The sequence below is a fragment of the Triturus cristatus genome, chromosome 9, assembly GCF_964204655.1.
Source record: "Triturus cristatus chromosome 9, aTriCri1.1, whole genome shotgun sequence".
Taxonomy (NCBI): Eukaryota; Metazoa; Chordata; class Amphibia; order Caudata; family Salamandridae; genus Triturus; species Triturus cristatus.
Window position 1 is genome coordinate 1151394040 of NC_140592.1, and position 12570 is coordinate 1151406609.

The following is a 12570-nucleotide window of genomic DNA, read 5'->3' on the forward strand; positions in this document are numbered from 1 at the left end:
CCCATGGGGGTACGTTGGACCTACATTAGGGGTGCCTTACATGTAGTAATAGGGAAGGTTAGGGCCTGGCAAGTGGGTGTACTTGTCAGGTCAACATGGCAGTTTAAAACTGCACTCACAGACACTACAATGGCAGTCCTGGGACACGTTTACAGGACTACTCGTGGGTGGCACAACCAATGCTATAGGCCCTCTAGTAACATTTGACTTGTAGGCCCTGGGCTCACATGGTGCACTTTACTAGGGACTTACCTGTAAATCAAATATGCCAATAATGGACAACCAACCAGAATTGCAATTTACACAGAGAGCATATGCACTTTAGCACTGATCAGCAGTGGTAAAGTGCCCAGAGTCCTAAAGCCAACAAAAACAGGTCAGAAAATAGGAGTCAAAAGGCAAAATGCTTGGGGAGAAACGTTCAAAAAGGGCCAATGCACACACTTAGAGTAGTTGTCAAGTGGGCTAGGTCAGATTTAGAGGACCCCCAGGTCCTGACAGTGGTCATAGACCCATTGTGGTCTCTCAGAATTGTGGAATTGACCAATACATATTGACCAATGGACACAGTGACTGATTAATATCCAACAAATCCCATGTTCTTTTTTAATTCTGCCAGAGCAACCCAAATATTAGAAACATAGGTTGACCCTCACACAATTTTACTCTTCCTTAGATCCCTTTTTAGTGAAATAAATGTGGATAGACCACATGAAATGTCAGCTAGTGTTAAATATAATTTCCCATATCCTTTTCTGAAAGTTTCCACGGACATAGAACTTTCAAACCATTACTGAATTTACCTTTCCAGGGAACATTCTGGGTGTGTCTTGTTAAAAAAGAAACCATTTCTTCACTGATCATTTTGCCTGTCAGCTACATACATCTGTGCTCTTCACACTATGCTTTCTAGGTAGTCAATCTTCTTGCATCTCTGGGAAAGTCAAGGAATTATATCGCAGTATTGTCAAAACTTGATATCATAGATGATGTATGTTGAATTGGTGATCCTCGGCAAAGAACATCAGAAAGGGGAAAAGAACCAAGAAGGTTAATAGGTCCAGAGTCAGATGAACTACAAGGACGTTGATCCAAAACCACTTAGAAGGAAAGTGACAAAAGCTACACTAAGCAACATAAAAGGAAACATTCACTAGGAATGATCTAATTCTGTTGAGAAAAACCAAGGGGAAAACATATATAGCAAGAGGACGTTGAACGCAACAATAAAGTCAGGGAACAAAATGCATTGCGATGCATATTCTACACCGTCCAATTGCTTGCTGCCTTTGATAAGCCAAAAACAGGAGCTGGCCTCAGAGGATGAGACTCTGCCACACTTTGGGATGGGAAATGTATGTGATTCTCAATGGAGAGACCACCATGTTGGATTGAACTTTATATATGGTCTATACTCCGCCTTCCACCAGGAACTAAGAGTGTCTGTGATACCACAAAGTGCCAGGCAGTGTAGTCTTGAGTTGCGCTGCTGGCTCCCGCACTTTGCGCCATAGTCTGGCGTGATCTTGAAAAGCAGAAGGTCCTGCTCTGTATCTGAAGGGCAGTGCACTGACCTGGAGCACGTCCAGGGCTCATTCCCTCTGAAAGCTGCCTGAAGTTCTAGTGGGAACGAGGCCGAGAAGACACCACAAAATCCTATAAAGTTCCAAATCTCTGCTAAACAACATCCCATGGCATAAAGTGATACAAAAACTCCCTTCTTTTGTAATGCTATGTCTTTACTTCCCATAAATATTTGACACACAGTTTGATGAATTACCCATCAATTAACAAAGACCTATTTGAGTACAAAAAACCGCTGACGTCTTTTTGATCATGAATGTGAATGTCATCATGTTTTGATGCAATGGTGGGTGTGGCTGTATGATGGTTTAATATTAACATGCATGGTTGGCAATGCCCCAGCGGTCACTGCCAGGTCACATTCCCTACGGAAGTACACATCTAATGGAAGTATGCAAATGCCACAGTTCTGTGCCAGTTCAAACCCAGTTAGGAATGCACTGCCAGGATGTCGTATGACTCAACCTAAGTTTGTAAGAATGGAAACATATGATAGAAGTGGAAACACCCTCCCTGCAACGTTATAGTCTCACTGCTGGGGCAGGGCTGAGTTTACAGAAAGTGATCAATTCATTTCCCAGGTTTCACCTCCCATATGTAACGATCTGATGAGTCTCATTTTAGCGCAGATTAATGCTGGCAGAAGAGACATCAGTTATTCATAAAGTTTGATTAATTATTTATTTTCAGATTAGCGGCTCATTAGGGGCTGGATTATTCCTCATCCACAAAATACATAGCTAACAGATAATGTTGCTCTTAAATTAAATAAACTTTTTTACTTTATTTTCCTTTTAACCTTAACGTGACACAAGGATAACATATATCAAACCAAGCATTTATGGGTGTTACTTATCAGTAGCTGTTTGCTTGGGCCGGTTTTGGACGCTTTTGTTACAGGGGACCGATGTTGCTGGCTCCCGGTAAAAACATGCATTTGCAATGCAATCGGTCTCGCCTTTGGGACCTTATATGTATTTAGCTATGCAGCACATTAGCCTGAGTGCTGAAACATCTACTGTTCTTTAACATGGTGGGAAAGTGAGCACCAGACTGCGGAACACGCCAGGTATGGGAACACATAGAGAGAAATACTGCCTATCAGTGGGAAATTGTAAAGCTCTGTTTTTATTATAAAATCAGCCCATGCGGTGGTCATATCACAGACAATACAAGATTTTAAAAAATCTTGGGCCCGATTCACAGAACTAACTTACGACAAAATCCTAAACTTACTACCATTTTGGTATTCACAGAAGGCACTTACTCATTTTGGTATTCACAGAAGTTAGGAGTCCTAAAGTTAGGACTCCTAAATGCCTTCTGTGAATACCGAAAGTCTTAAAATTAGGATTTTTCTCAGTTTAGGAGTCCTAAAGTTAGGACTCCTAACTTTACTACTCATAAACTGAGATAAATCCTAAATTTAAGACTTTTGGTATTCACAGAAGGCATTTAGGAGTCCTAAAGTTAGGAGTCCTAACTTTACTACTACTAAATTGAGAAAAATCCTAATTTTAAGAATTTCGGTATTCACAGAAGGCATTTAGGAGTCCTAAAGTTAGGAGTCCTAACTTTACTACTCCTAAACTGAGAAAAATCCTAATTTTAAGACTTTCGGTATTCACAGAAGGCATTTAGGAGTCCTAAAGTTAGGAGTCCTAACTTTACTACTCCTAAACTGAGAAAAATCCTAATTTTAAGACTTTCAGTATTCACAGAAGGCATTTAGGAGTCCTAAAGTTAGGACTCCTAACTTCTGTGAATACCGAAATGAGTAAGTGCCTTCTGTGAATACCAAAATGAGTAAGTGCCTTCTGTGAATACCAAAATGATAGTAAGTTTAGGATTTTGTCCTAAGTTAGTTCTGTGAATCGGGCCCATTGTCTACGGGTGCTCGTTGAATACAAGTTTCTATGGCCTGGAATCTAGGGAATGTTAAAGTGATTCTGGTATTTGACTGACCTCTGCTGGTCGTTTTCTATCAAGAAAGTTGAATAGAGACAGTTGCCAGAAAAATAAAAAAAGAAAGTCTCTAAGTAGAAAGCAATTCTGGTATTTTACTGACCTCTGCTGGTCGTTTTCTATCAAGACAGTTAAATAGAGGCTGTTGAACAGAAAAAAAGTCCCTAAGCAAAGGCGAAATCTCCAGATCCCACAAAGTACATACAACAGATCTTCCAGACAGCGCAAGCGCTGTCTAGGCTCGACCCAAAAAACATTGACAAGGCCAATAGATCTTGCATAGGCAAGACCTATTGGCGTTGTCAATGCTTGTTTATATAAGGCTATCCTAACTAGGATAGACATTGGAAGAGTCAACCATCCCGCAGACTTGTCTGTGCGTACTTGGAGTTGGGAAAGCTTCCTCAGGTCACCCACCTTCCTATTCACCTGGGACAAGATTGACTTCTCCCTGATGGCTGTGATGCTCAAGATCAAACCATATGTCTCATGGATTTTCATTATTTGCTCACCTGTTGTGGGAGGATCCTGGAAACGAACAGGACGACGTCATCCTTATTCCTTAGTCAGCATCTTTTACTGGAAACCCTTCACATGTGCATTCCTCCTGATTTACCTAACCAACAGTTTATTAGCCTGGTTGAACAGGAGGGGCGAATGTTGGCAACTCTGACTCCTGCTGCTCTCAATAGAGAAGGGGTCAAATGTCTCTCCGCTGAATCTCACTCTTGTGACTCTGACAAGAGGGTTCTGATACATGTTAGGAACCAGGCCAACGTTCATCTTAGACAGGACCTGAAATTAGAATTCCCAACTAATAGAGTCAAATGCCTTCACAAAGTAGGACTAATGCGACAAGGCCTTCAAGCTCCTGGAGTGAGGCCAAAGCCAGTTAAAACCATCTGAGGCAGAGTCTAGCCCGACCAGGCAAGAAGCCATTCTGGTCCTTGTGTACTAGTGTATGTATGAACTTAGCCAGTCTGCTTGCAAGAATTTTCTGGAGAATCTTGGTCTCTATGTTGAGCATTGGTATGCGCCAGCAGTAGAAGCACACCATTACTATGGTGGCTCTACACAGGTCCTGCAGCAATCTGTGGTTCTGGATTTCTAAATTAAATAGAGCTAGCAAGTGAGGGATTAGAATGGATTCAAATTCGTTCTAGAATTTAACCAGAAAGCCGGACAGCCTATGTGCACGCTCACGGCGCCCCCTTCAGCTTGCGGCCGGACAGCCTATGTGCACGCTCACAGCGTCCCCTTCAGCTTGCGGCCAGACAGCCGGAGGAGTGCGCTACGAAAATCAAAATACAGATGGATTACCAAGGGGCTGACGTGGGGTCCTTTCGAGGGCTGCAACGTCATCAGGAGCCATGGCGGCGGAAGAAAGAGGCAGGAATGAGTGCCCTTCACAATGACTCATTTATCTATAGCTTCGGCAATGTGAGTTGTTGGGAGGGAGCTGTAGCTTCTACGAGGCATTTCAGAGCCCGTGCTTTTAGCGAGCTTACGGCAAAACACCAACCTGCAAGGTTCCTGTATCTGGGTAGGTTATATCAACCAAAGTAATAACATGACTCACACCATATCCAACCTAAGTCACGTTCTACACTGATAGACCTATCCACCCTAAGAACTGGACTGTGCAGCTTTTAAAATAATTTGCGTTCCACAGCGCCGAGGCGCCACAGCGAGAAATGGGCAGCAGAAGCGCAAGTAGAGGGGGAGGGAAGGGATAAATGGTATGGGGAAAAGGGGTGTGGCATGGGATGCGGCAAATTACGAAAAAAAGTGGCAGATTAGGCATTGCGTGTTTTGCTGGTGGAAAAAGGACCAATGAGTGACAACAGTGGGAATTCACAGATGTGTACATGTTAAATAATACTAAGGTCTGTGGAAGGGGTAGCTGTCTTCAGAGGGTCTCAATCACTCCTAGTATTAACCTCACACCCATATCTCATTAGCAGCATAGCAAGGATGCCGTGGGGCCATTCTGCAAGCACGGACGATGGCCCCCGTGACTGCAGTTGGGGTAGTGAAGTACAGCAATTTACACATTTCAATGGGCTCCTCGTGGTACGGGGCACAGGAAACATCGTTTACAACGCGGGGATTACATCGCGATGCCATTACATCGCGGTTTTTACAACGCAAGTCGTTACAACGACTTGCGCTAGATGGCGCTCTAGGACAAGGAATAGTATAATTTACTATCCAACACCTTCCCTACTGTACGTAGACTGGAGTTGGAATAGTAAATTATACTACTCCTAAGTCCTATTCCTTGTCCTAGAGCGCCATCTAGCGCAAGTCGTTGTAACGACTTGCATTGTTAAAACCGCGATGTAGTGTACCGCGATGTAAATGTATGCGTTGTAACGTCATACATCCACTGGGCACTGGAGCTACTGGCCCTGCTGCACGAATTGTAGCTATAACCCTCTTCCCTCTGCATTCTCACACTCCATTAATCACTAATGCCTTCCCCCACCCCCACAGTTTTCTGAAATCCTCCATCTGTATACATCACGCCTCGTCTGCTTCCTCTGCATCTCTAACTCATCACTCAGTCTTTCTACTTTGGTCACATCCCCTTTCACCACACCTTCTCTCTCACAGACACACCTTCTCTCTCACAGACACACCTTCTCTCTCACAAGCACACCTTCTCTCTCACAAGCACACGAAGCTTCGCTCCTCAACTGCAAATTAAGCATATTCTTTTACTTTGGTGCTATGAATATTTCAACAGCTCTTTACTTCCTTTGCACACTTTCACATAAAATAGTAATTAGACTTGACCCATATGTGACCATCCATTTGTGCTCCGTTCGGAGAGCCCAAGGACTGGATGAGCATGCACTCTGAAAAACATTATGCTTCACTGACAACTGTCAGCTCCAGAGCTCTCAATCGTGGCCTGGGATCTACATCCTGGACTCACCCAAACTATAGGTGACTCGGTTCACAGTATGCGCTATGCAAGAGTCATATGTTGCATGAAAAACACACAGACACAGCATCTGGAAAAAGCGAATACTCGTGAGGAATGCACGATGAAGTAACACTTGGAAGGGGACTGGACTGCTTTGCTGACATGAGTTTCCTTATGGGTTTTTACAGCCCATGTTGAGAAACCGAAATGTGTTTTGCCTGTAAAGTTAACAATATGACCTTGTAGTATCCATCCCACTTAAATCCTTAGCTACCTATAGTGTCAATGGGCTAAACAGTGTAGCCAAGCAACAGTGAGTAAATGAAGAACGTAGGCACTTTAAGGTGGAAGTCTTATCTCATGGAGCAAATAGTATGAATTCCTCCATTTAATCGCTGTATCCCTATTTGGACTAATAAATTATTTCTAAAAAATAAATTAATCCGATACTTTGGATATTAATATAGTGCTTGCTACCCCTGATGTGCTTGCAGACGGGTAGCACATCACTGTGGGTTACCCAGTTTTTGCAATTAGTCAAGTATAAGGGCTAATTTGTCACTCTGTTTTTCTTCAGTTCCAGAAAATTAGAAATATTCTTCTCAATCAGATCTGTGCGATATATTGTGGGTTCCATATGTGCTGTTAACATTCCATGGATGGTTCACACTTCTTGTAAAATTATCATGCAAATGGTAATATATTATAAAGGGTCGTTTAGAGTGTAAATTATGCAATATGTATTATACAATTTCTCAAACTACTGAGAGGCATGCAGTATTGGAGTATGGCTTTAAAGCCCCGCCCACTCCAGCCATATTTTGAATTGACTTGTGTCATTGTCCTCCGTAAACGCTGGCTTCTGATTGTTTATTATGCTTGTTAGTCCCTCCTTAGCACCGCCTTGTCTGCATTTGTTACCTCCCATAATGAATGGACCTTTTACTGGTGTTGTTACATAGTCTGCTTTAAAAGTCGGTGAGCACTATTTTATTTCATGTTCTTCTCCTATTCCACCCACTACCGCACAGCAGCTGCGCGCTTTTATTTTTTACATTTTTACTAATGGCGGTCCACTTTAACTATAGAGGCCGCGTTTTTTAAATGTATTTTAGCAGCCCATTCCGCATTTAGCAGCCACACATATTTACTTTGTGAACTAGTGCCCATGCAGCGCTTTCACATTCATGGAGACCGCGCCCCTTTCTTTACACAAACCAAGGCCAAAAGATAGGTACAAGGCTAACATTAGAGTGAAAGCGTGGCATGGGCGCTTTTACCCAAAAAGAAAATCTGTTTGTCAACTTGACAAAACAAATGCATTTTTTGGTCAAAGCCCCTGTGCCGCCGTTTCACTTTAATGTAGGACATGCCCCCTTCTTTAGATGCGGCTTGTCTAATGAAAGGGGCGTGGCCTCCATTAATGTGAAAGCACCGCATGGGTGCTAGTAAAACAAATATATGCAATGCAATAGGTCTCGCATTGGCGAGAGTTTAAGGTATTGCATTGCTAATAGCTTAAACTCTTGTTAATGCGAGACCTATTGCATTGCAAATGCTTGTTTCTAGAGGTGGGGAGGAATGGGTGGGAGAAAAGAAAGGAGAACCAGCCCAGCTCCTCCCTTCATCCCTTCCATCACCTCTCCAATGAAACCAGCAGAGGAAATGAATCAGGAATAGAGTCCTAGCAGGGGAGGGAGTATGATTGCTCCTTGTCCCTTAACTTCCAATCTTCACTTTTTGGGTCATTTAACACAGCTCCTTCATTCCAGAATGCTTCTCTGTCCGTGAGAAGCACTGTGAGGAGAACGTCTCTGTGTCTGTGCTCTAGAAAGGAGCCAGCAGCCACTAAATATGACAAAGTATGGAGAAAATGGTAGGACTATCATGAACTGGCGATTTAGCCATCATCTATGGTAATTTTCGTCTAAGTGGGGAAATAATTTTGTGCGATTTGCTCAAACACTATTTGATATGAATGAAACGGGCAGGTGCTGCGTCAATTTCTTCAGCTGCATGGCAGTGGTGTATGGAAATTTTTCCCACACATCAGTGTTGCAGCAGAAGAACAGGCGCTAGAAGGGCAATGCGTCGAGTTTTAAATCTTTTGCAGCCTTTTGTAGCAGGAACATTCTCCAAGGGCCTGGAACTGGCACCACTTTGCGGGTTAGAACTCCCAGCAGTGGAGTTCAGGGATGCTGCAGGTGTAGTCTTTGATGGCCCTGAAACTTCTTAACAGGAGGCAAGTACACACAAGCCCTCGGGGGAACTTCACAAGCAGGATACAAAGCAAAGCCCAGTCCTTTTCCTCTCTAAAACAGAAGCGGTAACTGATGGCCAACCCAGCAAAGCAACACACAGCAAAGGGGCAGTACTCCTCACGGCTCTTCATCTCTTCTCCTTGGCAGAGTCTCCTCTTGATCCAGAAGTATTCTAAAAATCTGAGGTTTTATGTCCAATGCTTATACCCCTTGTGGCCTTTGAAGTAGGTCTTTTTCAAAGGATTGTCTTTGTAGTGCAAAAATTATTGTCCTGCCTGGGCTTGGCTCCAGACACACTCCAGGGAGGTGGAGACAGCATTGTGAGAGGCCAGGCATAGCCCTATTCAGGTGTTAGTGACAACTCCTCCCACCAGTTCAGGAAGGCCCATAAGCCTAGTAATGGACCATAAGGTTATGCAGAACACACCTCAACTCCATTTGTGTGACTATCTAGAGTGAATGCACAGTCTAAAACAGACATTGATCTCACAGGCAGACAGAGGCACAGGATAGTTAAACAAGAAAATGCCCACTTTCTAAAAGTGACTTTTTGAACATGCAATTTAAAAACCATCTTTACTAAAAAATGTGTTTTTAAATACAGAGCTTAGAGAGCCCAAACACCAAATCTCTAGCTATTACCAATTGAAAGTTACACTTGTAAAATGTTACAAGGCAGCTGCTATGATAGCCTACGGGAGAGCTAGTCCTTGCAATAGTGAAAAACAAAATTGGCAGTATTTCAGTATCAGGACATGTAAAATACAACAGTACATGTCCTACCTTTCACAGACACTGCACCCTGCCCATGGGGGTACGTTGGACCTACATTAGGGGTGCCTAACATGTAGTAATAGGGAAGGTTAGGGCCTGGCAAGTGGGTGTACTTGTCAGGTCAACATGGCAGTTTAAAACTGCACTCACAGACACTACAATGGCAGGCCTGAGACACGTTTACAGGACTACTCGTGGGTGGCACAACCAATGCTATAGGCCCTCTAGTAACATTTGACTTGTAGGCCCTGGGCTCACATGGTGCACTTTACTAGGGACTTACCTGTAAATCAAATATGCCAATAATGGACAACCAACCAGAATTGCAATTTACACAGAGAGCATATGCACTTTAGCACTGATCAGCAGTCGTAAAGTGCCCAGAGTCCTAAAGCCAACAAAAAAAGGTCAGAAAATAGGAGTCAAAAGGCAAAATGTTTGGGGAGAAACGTTCAAAATGGGCCAATGCACACACTTAGGGTAGTTGTCAAGTGGGCTAGGTCAGATTTAGAGGACCCCCAGGTCCTGACATTGGTCATAGACCCATTGTGGTCTCTCAGAATTGTGGAATTGATCAATACATATTGACCAATGGACACAGTGACTGATTAATATCCAACAAATCCCATGTTCTTTTTTAATTCTGCCAGAGCAACCCAAATATTAGAAACATAGATTGACCCTCACACAATTTTACTCTTCCTTAGATCCCTTTTTAGTGAAATAAATGTGGATAGACCACATGAAATATCAGCTAGTGTTAAATATAATTTCCCATATCCTTTTCTAAAGTTTCCAGGGACATAGAACTTTCAAACCATTACTGAATTTACCTTTCCAGGGAACATTCTGGGTGTGTCTTGTTAAAAAAGAAACCATTTCTTCACTGATCATTTTGCCTGTCAGCTACATACATCTGTGCTCTTCACACTATGCTTTCTAGGTAGTCAATCTTCTTGCATCTCTGGGAAAGTCAAGGAATTGGATCTCTGACATATTATCGACAGACACATTATCGAACTACACAAATATCGCAACAAATATATCGACATCAAAAATATCGACATTGTATACTTATTTAAAAAACTACACTAATATCGACACTACAATATCGTAATACAATTATATCGATCACACAAATATCGCACACATTAATATCGAAATACTAAATATCGACATAAGTTAATAAATATGACACATGTCACAAATATCGAAAACCAAAATATAGACATCAATAATATCGTTTTTTTAAATATATCGACAATTCTAATACTAATAAAACCAATACTTTCAACAACATAAAGACAATATTTTACCAAAACATACATTTTCAAATGAGATTCTACTTAAACATAAACATAACATTTATAGCGATCTCTATATTTAACAACATAATAAAAAAAGCCTAAAATAATTATCACATTGGCATTTCGAACACATTTAAATAAAATTAGTACACATTATAAACAATCTTTTTATATATAATAATTTAAAACTCTCCTCCTTTAAAACTAAATATACTCTTACTTAGCATTTTCCATAAAAGGAAACCAATTAACTAAAAAAAATTCAAACCATCCAATAGAAAGGCCACATACAGAAAACAACCAATAACATTCAAGAAACAATTTGAAACCACTATATAAACCAATTAAAACAAGTGTTCCACGGTGCCTTAAACCAAAGCATTGAACGAAGAAGAAGCTCTACTAAACAGAAGAAACCTACATCCTATTACTATTCTAAAAACGTAAGTAAATATTCTTTTCTAACTAAACTGCCAAATTAAACTAAAACACTAATTTATCTTTACTCAAATAAATAACTAACTTATATATTCCATCTCTTTATGTTTCCACTACAGATATTACTCCAAACAGCTAAAGAAAATATTGAAGATTGCCAGAAAAGACTCACTAAAAAGTAAGTATACTATCAAAATACTTTATAAAATATTAATTAAATCCTACTCAAACCCCAAAACATCCTAAACCCCTAAACAAATCCATGTTCTCTTTTTTAAATTGTAAAAAACCTGTATAAATTAACACCTATAGTCTATACCACTGGGCATGAGGGTAGGCTCTGTTTGCTTAGTGAGAGGTTAGGCTACTGCATCTTATTTATTAGGCAGGAGGGGCACATAGTAAGAGGGGTAGGAGACGGGGGTACATTGACATGTGGTGGGGGAGGGGGGGTAGAGAACTGGGTGGAAAGGTTGTTCATTCTCCTGAATAATTGGTCTTGATGATAAATGTGTGGTACTTCCGGGACAGATGAAGGTGGGGGAATGTTTTTTGAATTGTTAATTTGTAAAACAATAAAATAAGTTTCTTCAATAAAAATATAGTCTATACCAAACAGCAATACCACCCCACTTAAAAAACTAAACCAACCACAACAATAAATGTTCTTTAACTTTCAGAGACTAAATCAACTAAACAACATTTTTGCGACAAACAACATCTTCATTCAAATACAACAAAAAAGACTTGGTAAGTATATATAAAAAAATGCTTTTTTGCTAATTTCATATAAAGATATAAAGTACTATAGCATATATTTTCATATACATTTTTTCCAGAATTGTAACACATCACGATGACAGAAGAAGCCCAATTTATAACTTCGCAGAAAGGAAAATTCCTATTGTGTTACATGGGTTACACATACACCCAAGAAAAGCAGACGGACCGAAAAGTGAACTGGAAGTGTACTAAATATTATTCTAACAAATGCTACGGCCGAGCAACAACAAGAGAAACAACTGTACTATATACAAGAGAGCATAACCATCCACCCAATCTCTCTGAAATAGAAGTCAGATCAACTCTTGAAAATATCAAAGAATTAAGCACAGGTTCACAAACTGCTACAAGTATAATCCTAAAAGAACTATTACCTAGAGTGCCCAAAGAAGCAAGAGGCCAATTACCATCAATTGCTTCTATAAAAAGAACTATTGCTAGGACCAAAAAAGCAACCACGACAACTATACCATCCCCTAAAACTTTTCAAGAGATCATCATTCCACCAGAATTAAGTATCACCCAC

General features: G+C 41.0%; 1 long non-coding RNA gene across 1 annotated transcript; it reads left to right on the top strand.

The window, feature by feature from the left end:
- Positions 1–11378: 11378 nt before the first annotated feature.
- LOC146799533 (uncharacterized) lies at positions 11379–12368 on the top strand. The gene is made up of 3 exons (XR_014969282.1): positions 11379–11439; positions 11942–12011; positions 12101–12368. It is a non-coding gene; the product is annotated as an uncharacterized LOC146799533 (long non-coding RNA).
- Positions 12369–12570: the final 202 nt, after the last annotated feature.